At 49.0% G+C, this 14,887-nt stretch overlaps 1 protein-coding gene across 9 annotated transcripts in view; it reads right to left on the bottom strand.

The window, feature by feature from the left end:
* Nucleotides 1-14,887, bottom strand: part of USP19 (ubiquitin specific peptidase 19) — a 638,025-nt gene that overhangs the window by 227,623 nt on the left and 395,515 nt on the right. The window lies entirely within an intron of this gene.

Genomic DNA, 14,887 nt, shown 5'->3' with positions numbered 1-14,887 from the left:
AAAGATCTACAACTGGGAGAAACTGAGTATCCGTTTTGAGTTTACTTTTTATTCTAAGCTAATGCGCAAGGAAAGTTTTTTTATTGCCGCAGGTACTGCACACATGGGACACAAGGGCACCTTACCAGAGCTAAAAGGGTTTAGAAATTCAAATAAAATCTTCATTGTGCTTCCAAATTCAAATAAAAGACACATTTGATCAATGTAGGATGGACGGCAAAAAGGATACATTTCAATATGGTGGAGTCGCAAGACACTGATCCCAAAACGTGGTAAGAACTCCTCTCTTAGCCAATTATCTTCTAGAAAACACCAGTATGTAGAAACATGGAGATCAGCGCATACTTTTTACAAGAATACTAACTCGAATCCCAGCAAAGACAAACTACAAAGAAGACTAAGCAGCTGTGAAACATCCATTCTGGAAATGAATACACCTGAACATTGTGTGTTAAATACAGCTTGTAGTATGGGCATATGTGAAACATTCAATGCTGCAAAGGAACAAATTAATTACTGTACCATTAGTTTTCTAGCACTGTTATCTTTTATAGATTCACGGTACCAGTCTTTCACTTGTAGACGTTTTTTCTTATCCAGGCCTTTAGGAATAATGTCACTTATGTGGCCAAGGCAGCTGGATTTATGTCACAAGAATGAGAGTGCATAAGGCTGGAAGAGACATGATTATAGAGGGAAGCAAATGAGATGAAGGGGGCAAGAAATACACAAACAGGCCTACAAAGGGGGAAACAAGGCAAGAGAAAGCCAAAAAGAAAGTGCCTACAAACACAACCAGAAAAGATGGGAAATTAAGATGGGATCACTCCCAACGTACTCCTTGCAATACGGACGCATACTCCATCAAAGCAGAGTGGGATTCCTAAAAGTACTGACCCTTATTAAGGAATGAAAGATACAAAACAAGTGCTCAGAAACGTTTTATTTGGGGCATTTATTAACCTCAAACCTGACCATACGTAGCAGGGCATCACTATCGAAGGTTAAAACACAGAAAAGTCATACGTATGGTACACATCTATAGGTTCATATAGCGGTCATGACCTTGTAATTGTTATTGAGTTTACAACTTAATTATTCTGCATAGCAGGTTTGTAGAGGGTTACAACATTTACATTTGCTATTTTGTATTCTTGGATCGATTGAAGTGTGGGTATGAGTAGGTTAAATACTAAAGAACAAGTTACTTACCTTCGGTAACATTTTTTCTGGTGGATACAGTATCTGCCTGTGGATTCCTCACCTTGTGAATATCCCCTGCGCCAGCAACATTCGGAAACTTTTGTAGCAGTCCACGCCGATGAGGTCGAAGACGACGTCACAGAGACACGGCTCCGCACGTGACTCCGCTGACGTCACCGGCTCCATAAGAAGACCTCGTCGGCGTGATGACGTCAGTTCCGCCCTTTTTCCCGTGCCTTCGAGGCACACGGACGGACTGACAGCAATATATACACAGTACATAATATACAAGCAACACACATAGTGTGGAAAAAATAAACAGAAAGGCAAAAGAGATAACACACTGCCTCTGATAGTAACAAATACATTTTGCAACACAATCATATACTTAAGGTATACAAGGGTGGACAACGGGGAGGCGGGTGGGTCAGTGAGGAATCCACAGGCAGATACTGTATCCACCAGAAAAAGCGTTACCGAAGGTAAGTAACTTGTTCTTCTGATGAATACATCTGCCAGTGGATTCCTCACCTTGTGAATAGATTCCCACAGCAGTCCCACTCCCAGAGGAGGGTGTCCACCCTTCTATACCAGAAAGTCCTGAAGAACGGAACGAGCAAAGTGTCCGTTCCTCCTCACCTCAGTGTCTAAGCAATAATGTTTTGCGAAAGTGTGGAGGGAGGCCCAAGTTGCCGCCCTACAAATGTCCTCCACAGGAACACCCCTAGACAAAGCAGAAGTGGAAGACTTAGCTCTAGTGGAATGAGCTCTTATACCCTCTGGAGGTTCCTTACCAGCCAAAGAGTAGCATATCTTGATGCACAAGACAATCCATCTGGAAAGGGTGCGCTTGTGCACCACTCTGCCTTTCCTGCAGCCAACAAAGCCCATGAAGAGCTGGTCATCAACTCTGAAGTCTTTTGTCCTGTCCAGGTAGAAGCTCACCGCCCTCTTAGGGTCCAAGCGGTGAAGTCTCTCCTCCTCCTTGGAAGAGTGAGGGGGAGGATAGAAGGAAGGAAGGGTAATGGACTGACCCAGATGGAAGGGAGTTACCACCTTAGGCAGAAATGCAGCCCTGGTCCTGAGTACCATTCTTTCAGCATGAATGGTCAAAAACGGGGGTTTTGAACTTAGAGCTTGAAGCTCACTTACCCTCCTTGCCGAGGTGATTGCAATGAGAAAAAACGTCTTAAAAGACAACAATCTCAAGGGGCACTTGTGTAAGGGCTCGAAAGGAGAACCCATAAGATAAGTCAAGACAAGGTTTAAGTCCCATTGAGGCACAATAAAGGGAGTAGGAGGAAACCTGTTTGTGAGGCCCTTGAGAAATCGTAGAACAATAGATGATTTGAATAATGACGGCTGATCCAGCAAACAGAGGAAAGCCGACAAAGCCGATAAGTATCCCTTTACAGTGTTCACAGCAAAGCCTTGCTGAGCAGGAGAAAGGGCAAACTGCAGAATGTCAGATAAACAAGCCTTCAAAGGATCAATTGGCTTCTCTCCACACCAGAGTACAAATTTAGACCACCTATAAGAATAGATAGATTTGGTGGAATGACGTCTGGCAGAAAAAAATTACATCTACCACATCAGGTGGGAGAGAGAAGGAACTCAGGTTGCCCCGTTCAATCTCCGGGCATGAAGGTGTAAGCTCTGGAGGTGGGGGTGTAGAACCTGCCCCTCCGACTGCGAAAGGAGGTCTGCCCTCAGAGGGAGACGGAGCGGAGGGCACGAGGAGAGGTGGAGAAGATCTGTGTACCACACCCTTCTTGGCCAATCCGGGGCAATCAATATGACTTGGGCCCGGTCTTGGCGAATCTTCCTCAGAACCCGAGGAATCAAGGGTATGGGAGAAAACGCATAAAGGAGTCATGAGCCCCAACTCAACTGAAACGCGTCCCCTAATGCCCCCTGCATCGGAAACTGGAGACTGCAGAATGACGGGCAGTGCGCGTTCTCGCAGGTGGCGAATAGATCAATCCGAGGAGTCCCCCACATCCGAAAAACGTGACGAACCACCGCCGGATGGAGCCTCCACTCGTGGTCGGCGGAGAACTGCCGACTGAGACTGTCCGCACGTACATTCAGCACCCCGGCCAGATGATTTGCCATCAGACAAATCTGATGGTCCTGAGCCCAGGACCATAGACGCAGAGCCGCTCTGCAGAGACAAAGAGACCCCACTCCTCCCTGCATGTTGACATACCACATCGCGGTAGTGTTGTCCGTTAGGACTTGAACAGACTGACCGCGAAGGGAGGAAGGCCTTGAGTGCCAAACGAATCGCCCTCATTTCCAGAAGGTTGATGTGAAGCAACCTTTCCTCTGGAGACCAAAGACCTTTGATCTCCAGATCCCCCAGATGCGCACCCCACCCTAAAGTGGATGCATCCGTTATCACTGTGGCCACCGATGGAGGAAGATGGAAGGGCTTTCCTTGGGACAGATTGCCCTCCACGCTCCACCAAGACAGATCCGCCGCAGCTTCTCTGGAGATCCTCACAGACTCCCTGAGATCTCCTTTGTGCTGATACCACTGCCTGCGGAGGCACCACTGGAGCGCCCTCATGTGCCAGCGGGCATGGTTGACCAACAGGATGCAGGAAGCAAACAGACCGAGCAGGCGAAGGACCTTCAGGACTGGAACGACCGCTCCATTGCAAAATAAAGGAATCATTTCCTGTATGTCGAGAATCCTTTGAGGAGGAGGAGGGAATGCTCGACATACAGTAGTGTCCAGTACCGCACCTATGAAGAGGTTGCGCTGAGAGGGCACCAGGTGAGATTTGGGCACGTTTATCGAGAAACCCAATTTGAACAACAGCGGAGTTGCATCCTGCAGATGATGTAGCACCTTCTCTGGCGACTCCGCTTTTATCAGCCAGTCGTCCAGATAGGGGAAAACGGAAATCCCGACCTTTTGAGATGGGCTGCCACCACTGCCATCACCTTCGTGAAGACTCGGGGTGCAGTAGTAAGACCAAACGGAAGGACCGCAAACTGATAATGTTGCGATCCTACCGTAAACCGGAGATACTTCCTGTGCGACTTCAGGATGGGGATGTGGAAATACGCATCCTGCAAGTCGATCGACACCATCCAGTCCTCCCGATTCAGTGCTTGAAGAACCTGCGCAAGGGTGAGCATTTTGAACTTCTCTTGCTTCAGATAAAGATTCAAGATCCTGAGGTCCAATATCGGACGCAATCTGCCGTCCTTTTTCGGAATCAGGAAATACCGGGAGTAGCATCCCTGACCCCTCTCCTGCTCTGGAACCACCTCTATCGCACCTTTCTGTAGCAACTTCAGGACTTCCTCCTGTAGGAGAAGACGGTGGTTCTCTGAGCAAGCCCCTTGACAAGGAGGGTAATTTGGAGGGAATTCCCGAAAGGGAAGGGCGTACCCATTTTCTACAAGATCTAGAACCCAAAGATCTGTAGTAACAGATTCCCAATCTTGTAGAAAATGGGTAAGCCGGCCCCCCACAGGACCAGCATGATCCAGAATGGCGGATCTAGGGCTGCTTTGCGGTGGTGGGAGGGGAAGAGGAAGAGGAGAGCTGATGGCCACGTGTGCGACCCCTGATTCTGCCTCTGTATCCCTTATACAGAGAGCCTTGCTGCTGTTGCGTCTGCCTGTAGGAACGAAAGGTTGCCCTTCCGAAACCCCTGTATCTTTTAAATGATCTCCTTGACTGGGATTGAAGGCCCAACGAATTAGCCGTAGCCTTGCTCTCCTTAAAACGTTCCAGAGCAGCATCTGCCTTTTTGCCAAATAAACCAGAGCCATCAAATGGCAAGTCCAACAGTGTTGACTGTACATCCGGGGAAAACTCAGAAGACTTCAGCCACGCACCCCTCCTAGTGGCAACAGAAGACCCCACGACTCTTGCCACTGAATCCGCCGTGTCCAGCCCACTTTGGATCACCTGGCGTGCCGCTGCCTGGGCATCCGTCAAGACCTCATTAAAACCAACCCTATCCTCCTCAGATAGTTTTGGTGCCAGTTTCTTAGCAGAGTCCATGAGCGCATGAATATAGCGTCCCAAAAGGCAAGTGGCATTTGTTGATTTTAGTGCCATGCTGGCCGATGAAGACCTTTTTGGCCGACAGGTCCAGCTTTCTTAGCCTCTCTGTCCCCCGGAACCTGAGGAAAAGCACCCTTAGATTTTCCTGAACAAGCAGCCTGAACCACCAGGCTCTCAGGTGACGGATGTGATGTTAAGAACTCAGGGTCCCCTGGAGCTGCCCTATACCTCCTAGCAACCGTCTTAGAGACTGCGGGAGCAGAAAAAGGCTTACGCCACACCTCCTACACAGGGTCTATAATGGCCTCATTAAAAGGCAATAACGGCTCTGAAACTGTAGTAGGAGAATGCAGTACTTCTGTCAGAATATTTGATTTGAATTCAGTAGTAGGCAACTGAAGATCTAACAGTTCTGCTGCCTTCCTAATGACTGCATGATATGGAGCCACATCCTTCGAGGGTTCATCGGAAGGTGGAGTAATTTCCCACTCAGGAGACAAATCCAATCCACTAGCCTCTTTAAGCTCCTCAAAAACTTCGTCAGACTCCACCAGCTCTCCTTCTTCTGCTTCTTCCAAAAGGTACCTTCGCTTATCAAGCACCCTTTGAGCTTCCCTCCTGGACCGGATTCGTACAAACGGCGTCGGCGGCGCCGTGTTCGAATCCGACGGCGCCAGTGCCGGCGTCGAACGTGGATCCACAGGAGCAGCCGGCGTCGAACGAGGTCGAGCCGGCGCCGGTGAAGAAGGGAGCGGCGTCGATGTCCTCGGCGCCGGTAGATGCCAAGACGGCGTCGTCGGAAAAAATGGCATGAAAGGGGCCTGTGGATATACTTGAGGCACCCCCAAATTAAAGGCCATTGGACCCATCAGACCAGAAGGTGCACCAGTGGTGTACATGGCTCTCGAAAATACCCCGTACATACCATTTAAATAATGCGAGGGGTCCTGACCTGGTCCAGGGAACGCAGGGTACTGATCAGGCAACACCGGACTCGGGCCAGCCGACGGTGGAATTAGAGGCGTCACAGGCTCACCCGGTGCTTAAAGCTCCTCCACCGGAGACGGAGCCGAACCCGGAGCCGGAGACAAACCCGGGGCCGGAGATGGAACCGGAGCCGGTGAAGCCACTGGAGAAGAAGGACCAGTAAGCGAATCCGGAACGGGTGAAGGAGACACAGAGTCCTTACGGCGTCGAGCAGGTGACTTCGACTTCGGAGCCGAACTCTTGTCAGAGTGACGTCGAGAAGAATGCCTCCTCTTCTTTTTGTGCTTCTTGGATCTTGAAGCATGCCCCGAAGTCTACTTCGACGCCAACCTCGATCGTGACCTCGACCTCGTTCTCGACTTCCTTCTTCCTCTCTTCTCCTTTTTCATCCTTGCGATGAAGAGTTTCGCCTCCCTTTCCTTGAGAGCCTTGGAGCTCATCTTGTGACAGCAAGAGCATCCATCCATATCATGATCAGATGATAAACACCATACACAGTCGTCATGTGGATCAGTGATCGACATATGTTTTCCACATTCACGACAGGGCTTGAAGCCCGATTTCTTTGTCGACATTTCTTCGAAAAAAGGAACAGAGAAATCCAGTAGAGAAACAAAGTAATAGTGAAGCTACAGATAGAGATTCCCGAAATCCGTTGGCGTCAATGGCGCGGAAAAAAGGGAGCTGACGTCATCACGCCGACGAGGTCTTCTTGTGGAGCCGGTGACGTCAGCGGAGCCGTGTCTCTGTGACGTCGTCTTCGACCTCATCGGCGTGGACTGCTACAAAAGTTTCCGAATGTTGCTGGCGCAGGGGATATTCACAAGGTGAGGAATCCACTGGCAGATGTATCCATAAGAAGGGGTATCTACTAAGGGGTGGAGGAAAGGAGTCCTAAGTAGATCCGTCTAAAACGAGAGAGACCAGGCCAGCGCTTAGGGGATGAGACACATCCATGCAGGTTGAGGCTCCAAACATGTTAGAAAAGAGCTTGTCAGATTTATTATTTGTCTGAATTGGCAAATAGACAAGGAGGTCTTCAGACTGTGGGTAGCTCTTGGGCTACATGAGGCTCAAGCTTGTCTACAAGACAAACAGCTGGTTTTAGTTTTGAAGTGTGCTAGCAGAGGGAGCCATTGAAGATATGTGAAGATGAGTCAAATGTTCTTTGGCTGGACATAAGGCGCTAAAGGCAGCTTTCAGGTGGGTGAGTTTAAGCTATGTGTGCCAATGTAGGAGAGCATGAGTACTCATGTAATGGTTTGGAATGTCTCTAAATGCCAAGAAGAAACATTGCAATGTTTAAATAAGTGTAAAGAAAAGAGACGTGCCTTAGTCAAAAGGCCTTTCAATTCACACAAAATATAGAATAAATACACAGACTAAACTTTTGTAGGAAACCGGTCTTGCAGTTGACCCCCCCACTCCCCCCCTTTTTAGCAACTGGATGCTGATTTTCGACTCTTACAGTGCACTGAGGCCTGCTAACTAGACATCAGTGCCAGTGCTCCTTCCTTAAAACAAAGTGATGGCTGATAGATTTACAATTGGCCAATGACCTTTGCACTCCTGTAAGTCCTTAGTAAATTGTACCCAAGGAACCTAGGGCTTGGGTACAAAAGAGCGTCCCTAAGAGCTGCAGCATACCTTATGCCACCCTAAGGGACCCCACACACAAATTCCCCAAAGACAGTAATTGCAGGCTGCGTGGCATGGTGCAAACCATGAATTAAAACATGAGATGACATGCCTGTGTGCCTGCCAAAGTCACTGCATTTAATATATGCAAGTCACACCTACAGCAGACCTTTCAGCCCTAAGGCAGGTTGCATTATATTTTATGAGAGGACATATCCGCAGGAGCAGATTTCCCCCTGTGAGGTCTAGTCCGATTACTAGATATTGCAAGTGAACAGGGAAGCCATCTTAAGGTATAGACTGGGCTCCCGCCCAAACGAGTTACCCAGTGACATAATGGCTTCACCGAAACATGATGTTTGGTATCAAACACCTCATAATAATACACCCACACTGATTTCAGTGATGGATTTACTAATACATGCACCCAGAGGGTACCTTAGAGGTACCCCCTGAACCCTACTAATCCTCCAGTGTGCTGACTGACTGGTCCTGTCCAGCCTGCCACCACAGTAGAGGTTTTAACCCCTAGGGGTGAGAGCCCAAGTTCTCAGGAGGTCAGAAACAATGCCTGCTCTGGCAGGTGTTTACACCTCCTTCAGCACAAAGGCTAGTAAATTAGCATGTCGCGGCAGGGAACTTAAAAGAGCACACCACCTTTGATATTCAAGCCTGGCTTCCCCTAGAACTAGAGGATGCCACCCCTTTCCCTGAGGCCCACTTGGCACCAGGATAGGTAGGAAATCAGCTATGCAGGAGACGTGTTGCACTGGCAGGCTGGACATACCTCTAGGGTGGGCAGCCTGAAATGAACACGTAAGAAGGAACTCCACCACCTTGTATGTGGTGGAATTAGAACTCTGAGACAGGTTGATGCCCACTCTCCACAGGAAATGGTCATTTAGGGGGTGTAGTGACCCCAGGGGTAAGTAGCCTATTTTACTACCCTCACTCCCCTTAACACCCCTAAATTGAGTATTTAGGTGGCCCCTTGACAAGAGGAAATCAGATTCAACTACTGGGAACCTAGGAAGAAAGAAAAAGTACCAAAGAGAGCGAGAACTGAATAAGCACCAAAGATTGGTACAAAACCCCGCCAGACTGCTTGCACTTCGACCCTCGTTGGGACCGACTTCTACAAGAGCTGGACACCCTCCCCAAACCCTTGGAGGACTACCCAGCATCTCAACAAACGGGAAATAACTCCATTGGAGTGAAGGAGCTGCTCCCCTGCATCTGCAAGCACCGCTAATCATCTGCCTGTCCACCGTGTTGCTAATCCTTGGAGCTACCGAAGGAGCAGCGCGGCATGGGAAGGTATTTGTGCTCCAGGAGGTTAGAAACATCTCCAAGCCAAGTTTGGAGATGCCAGGCCTTCAAGGAGCCGTCTAGCACCAATACACTGGGTAAAGGAGCAGTTGCCACAACCAAGGCTTGTTGGTGGTCCAGTACAGACTCCAAAAGCACCAAGCAAGACATAACATGGAGGGACGTCTGGAGCCACCAGGTCAGCACCAAGAGTGTGCATGCTGTCCTCTTCCCCCCTCTTCACCAGGTCACCAAGACAGAGTAGGTCTCTGACCAACCGTATCCGAACCCTCAAAGCACCCCTGCACCCACAGCCCAAGTCTGAGGGATGTGACTATGCCAACACTGAGCCCACCCTGGGATTTGGCCACACTTGTCCCCAAGTCGCCGCCTGCAGCTTCGTTCTGCAGGAACCGAGCACCGCAAGAGTCAAAAGCGACGCGACGACGCCAGACAAAACACCACTGCACACGAGCCCCCCAACCAGAGTTTGAGTGGACCGACTGTGTCCCTTCATGCCCAAGCCCATCAAGACCTGAGCCTCCCCGTGGGTTCAACGGGACTGGCCTCCAAGTCCCAGCCTCTTTTCCCCAGAACCGTTCTCAATTGACTTAAATGGGGCACCCAACACAGAAAACCACTTCTGCAACTGGATGCCCCAGAGCCGACTGAGGTGGCCTGTTGGTGTTCCTTGGATCCTACCCCATACTTACATTAAGTCTAGAACAGTCATGTAAGACGCTGACAAGTGCCCGAATGCAGTATATGTTTTTCTCCATAGGATAACATTACCGCTTGAAGTCCACAGTATAAGTGTATTTTATTGTGACTTAAAAACTGATAACTTGAAAAGTACTTACCCGATTATGATAATCTTGATGTCTAAATTCATTTAAAAACCTGTGGTATTTTTATAAATTGGTGTCAGATTTCTTTATTGAGTGTGTCTGGCTTACTGACTGTGTGTGCAATAAACAATAAATGCTTAACACTATCCTCTGATAGCCTAAACTGCGCTCTCACACTACCACAAAAAAGAGCGCATTTTAAATTATTATTTTAAGCCCTGTAAACTATTAAGGGTCACCTGGACTCGCTGCACAGGGTACCTCATTTTGGTGCACTATATAGAGAGCCAGCTTCCTACAACTATCATGATGAAAGATAGCAAAAACATTTTTTTAATCCTTCAAAGGCTAAGACAAGGAAAAAAGACAGAAAAACATACTCAACAGCTCTACTGTCCTCTAGCATAACCAGTAGAAAACCCACTACCAATTTCTAGTATCCAATCGAGAGAAACAAAACCATTGAGGGCTCTGAAACATCAGCATTGCAAAATCTCAGAATAACTGGGAAAGAAAGAAACTGTTTAAGAACAAGTTACTTGTCTTTGATAAACGTCCTATCTGGAAGAAACTCGATCTAGCTGCAGATTCCTCACCTTAGAATATTCCCAGGCATCAGAACGGATCCGGAACATTTTCGAGCAGTACTCCTGCACGCAGGAAGTTGGTGTTGTTCAGCTCGGTGCATCATTGTCTGCGCCGGAAGTGACATGCACGGTATTTATATAGGTGCCACATCGGCTCACGGACGTCAGTTACTCACGAATTTCTATGCCAGGAGCGGGGAGCCACAATGACCACTCGTATGATGAACTAGGACCCTTAAGAGAGTGTTCCCTACTGATTAATTGACTTGCAGAGTTGGGAGGACGAGAGCGTCGGTAAGGAATTTGCAACTAGATATAGTCTCTACCAGATTCAGCATTATCTGCTTCACATGGGTACCCCCACTTTTTGCTGGTGTTTCACTGTTTTTCGACCTTAGTCTGGCTGTGGCCCTGCTAATCAGGACCACAGACTAGCTGCTTCCTCTCTAAAATGGTTTCCATGTACATTAGGTACATATCTAATTGGATTCTGGAGTGCCTTATAAGCCCCTAGTATATGGTATACTATGTACCTAGGGCATTGGTACCTCAGAGGCCTACCAGGGGCTGCAGCATATATTATGCCACCCCTGGGAAGCCCTCCAAAATGGCACCACAGGTCTGCTACTGCAGCCTGGTAAGGGTGTGCTTGCACCCCTTACAGTGGTATAGGCTACCTATATCCACACATATATACAGACCCATATAAACCTATAAGCCACTTCTATGGCAGGCCTTGACAATCCTGAAGGCAGAGTACTTGGTTTTATGTGAGAGGGTGCCCAAGCATGAGCTGAGCCCCTCTGCAGCTTTCGGAAATACTTCTTTATGGCTGTTCTGTGATACAGCCATACCATATACTCTTAAGTGCATTATACTATATTATATCATACTCGCGGTAAATGTTAACTTTGGAATGGCTGCATCAAAACATGTCGTGTTTGGTGTCAAATGCTTTGGAATACTACCCCCCCCCCCCCTCCCCCCGCCAGTTCTGGCGGCAGGGGTAGCATTCCACCCTTCTAGAGGGATAGACATGTTCACACTGGCTAAACCCGGTAGGACTTTCCTGAGCCCTGGCATCACAACAAAATGGATGCCTCTGCCACAGACACGGGTCTGGCCTCCTGCTGCTGACCGAAACTCCAGCAGGGGAGGCCTGGACAATAGGTTTCCTGCCCCAGTGTAACCACCGCCCCAGTGTAACCACCTCCCCAGACAGGCAGATGTGTATTGGGGCTGGGCGGGAGCACTCTCTGGTGCTTTGAAGTCCTGCACTGGGGACACGTTTGCTGTCCCTGTGCATAGCCCAGTTCAAACCGGTTGCAGGGGCTACCTGCCCCCTGATCTGGCGCGAAACTGGACAAAGGAAATGTGTAACCACCCCTCTTTCCAGGCCCACACATAGGTGGGGGCCTTAGAGTTAGTCCATCCCCTAAACTTACTATAAGTATAGGAATCCAGTCCCTAGGACTTTAGATTACCCTGGACGGAACTCTGCATCATATATCCTGGACCTTCAACTTTCTATCACGACTAGAAGACGGAAGAAATCTCCCTTGGGGTCAAGGAGTGACTCCCCTGCTTGGCAGGCGTCAAAGAAGCAACTGACCGGTCTGCATCGTTGAAGCTCCCGCCGGACGCCGAAGTCTTTGCCTCACCAGAGGATTTCCAGACTTCCCCGAGGCTACCCTGTGTCCACAGCAAAGCTGAGGCCCGTGGCTATCGTGGGTGACGTGGAACCGTGACCCCCTGGACACTGTGAACTTTTGCAGCAACACTATCTTCCTGGTCCTCCTCGAAGTTGTGATTTGGGCTCCGAGTAGCCCCAGCCTTGAGCACCTCCTGCACCGAAGATAGTTGGCCTCCACTCAACGAGAGACACGTGGGCCAGCTTCAAGTGCGACCGCTCGAGGCTCCTTCGCGATCACTAGCCTGTTGGCTAGCAGGTCCCCACGAAGGCAACTCCTTTTCTACTTGGGCTTTCCTGGTTGCTCCAGGAGTGCCCTGACTTACCCTCGCTGGGTGAGTCCCTCAGACCTTGCTGGTCTGCACCGCAGTCCTTTCTCTAAATTCCAGTGACTTGCCGTAGCCAAGGCTTGTTGGGTCCATTCTGGTCGCCAACACCGCAGCACTCGACAGACTTCGTGGGACAGCTCGAATCCAGCTCGTGGACTTCGTCGAAGGCGCCTGGACCTCGTGGCTGAAGAGTGAAGACACCCATCAACTCACCTGAAGCACCCGACATCTGTGGGCATTGGTCCATCCTGCCCTAGGTCACTGGCAAGTGACCCAGACTCTGTACCCTCTGCTTTCAGGTTCCTTCCATCCCAGATCCAGGCGTGGATCTTGGCGGACACTTCTCTTCATGGCAGCAGCAGTTCTTTGCAGGCTCCCATTGAAATCGACGACGCAGCGCGACACCAAAATACACCTATGCACCCGGTATCCTTGGGTGAGGTAACTCGAGTACTCCGGTGCTCTCGTGGGTGCTAGCCCTAGAACTTCTTAAGTCCAGAAGGGTTTTGGTCCTGACTCGATTAGAAGTGTCCCTAATCTTTAAATTTCCAACCGCGCCATTGCCCATAGAAGATAACGGGAACCCGCGGTTTTGTTTACACACTGCATACAGTCCCCGTGGGTCCCCCGTGTCACTACCTTGGGTGGTTCCTTGGGGTCCCAGCGATTCTAGAGACTATAGGCCTAGTGTCTATTACAGTTGTGGTTCTTATACCACTTTTTTGGTATATGGTTTGGTACGCCCCTAGGGCCCAAACATGCATTTGTGCTATTACTAATATTTGCTGACTTGTAAACTGAGTACTTCGAACTCCAGTCTCATAAAGAGACTAGAGGGGTGTGTTTTATACTAAATACATATATTGTAAACATATAACTGGTGTGGTTGTCTTTTCATTTGATAATTCAAGAGATTATAGACTGGTAAAACAAGCTGCTTTACATTCCTTCAAGACTTAGCCTGAAGGCTGCTCTCTATAGCTACCACTAGGATAGCTTTCAATAAAGCTTGTCTTGAACCTATCACCATAAGGGGTTGTTTGGACTGATACAAGGTGCCCACTAGAACTAGTGGACAGCATATATCAGGCCACCTTCTCACACTCCTTACCTCAGAATAGATACCCAAGCAATACCTCCCTGGAGGTGGGCCTTTCAGATCAATTATATGAGAAAGACCTGCAGGGCTGAATGGTAAAACTGCCTGTCATGACAGCCCTGGCTGGCAGACAGTAGTGCTTGGTGAACGTGTGCAGTGAGGCCCACATTGCCACCTGGCAGATGTCCAGTACTGGGTTGACACGCCCTAACGCAGTTGTCGCAGCCTTGGCTCTGGTGAAGTGAGCCCACAAGCCCTCGGGGGATGTTTCTTGGCCAATGATCAGCAGATCTTAATGCATACGACTATCCATAGTAAGATGGTTCTCTTCTGTACAGCTTTCCCTTTTTTTGCTCCCACATAGCCTACGAACAGTTGATCGCCACCCGAAACTCTTGAGTGGTCAAGGTAGAATGATAACACTCTTTGACTCCAGGCGGTGGAGTCTCTACTCTTCTTTAGAGGGATGAGGTGGAGCAAAGAAAATAGGTAGGGTGATTTTTTGGCCTTTATGGAATGGAGTCATGATCTTTGGAAGGAATGAGGCACGCGTTCAGACAACCAGCTTGTCTGGGTAAAAGGTGGTTTAAAGAAGGTGCCCCAAAAGCGCTTGTAGTTCGCTTACCCTCCATGACAATGTTATGGCCACTAAAAAGGCAGTGCTGATGGTCAATTGCCTAAGAGGGCAATTGTGCAGACTCAAATGCTGCACACATGAGAACGGTGAGGACCAGGTTGAGGACCCACTGAGGCATGATTAAGGGCGTAGGTTGAAACCGATGTTGCAGGCCTTTAAGGAACCTAGCCACAACAGGTGACTTAAAGAGAGAAGGTTGGTCCGGCAACCACAATAATGTCAAGATAGCAGAAAGGTAACACTTAACTGTGCCTAAAGCAGAGCACTGATGGGATAAAGACAATGTGAACAAGAGAACTTGAAAGAGACTGAGATGCATATAGGGGGTCAATGTTGCAGGAAGCACACTAGAACACAAACTTGTCCCAACAGCAGGCGTATACAGATTTGTTGGATGGATGTATGGCTGTCAGAATAACATTACAGACTTCTGAGGAGAAAGATTGAAAGCTGTCAACTGATGCCGCTCAATCTCCATGCATGAGGGTGGAGGGTGGGCAGGGTCTGGTGCAGGGCACTCCCATGTTGCTT

The sequence above is a fragment of the Triturus cristatus genome, chromosome 9 (genome assembly GCF_964204655.1).
Source record: "Triturus cristatus chromosome 9, aTriCri1.1, whole genome shotgun sequence".
NCBI classification, from domain to species: domain Eukaryota; kingdom Metazoa; phylum Chordata; class Amphibia; order Caudata; family Salamandridae; genus Triturus; species Triturus cristatus.
The sequence above is the reverse complement of the archived record's forward strand: the minus strand, read 5'-3'. Positions and strand labels throughout refer to the sequence as shown.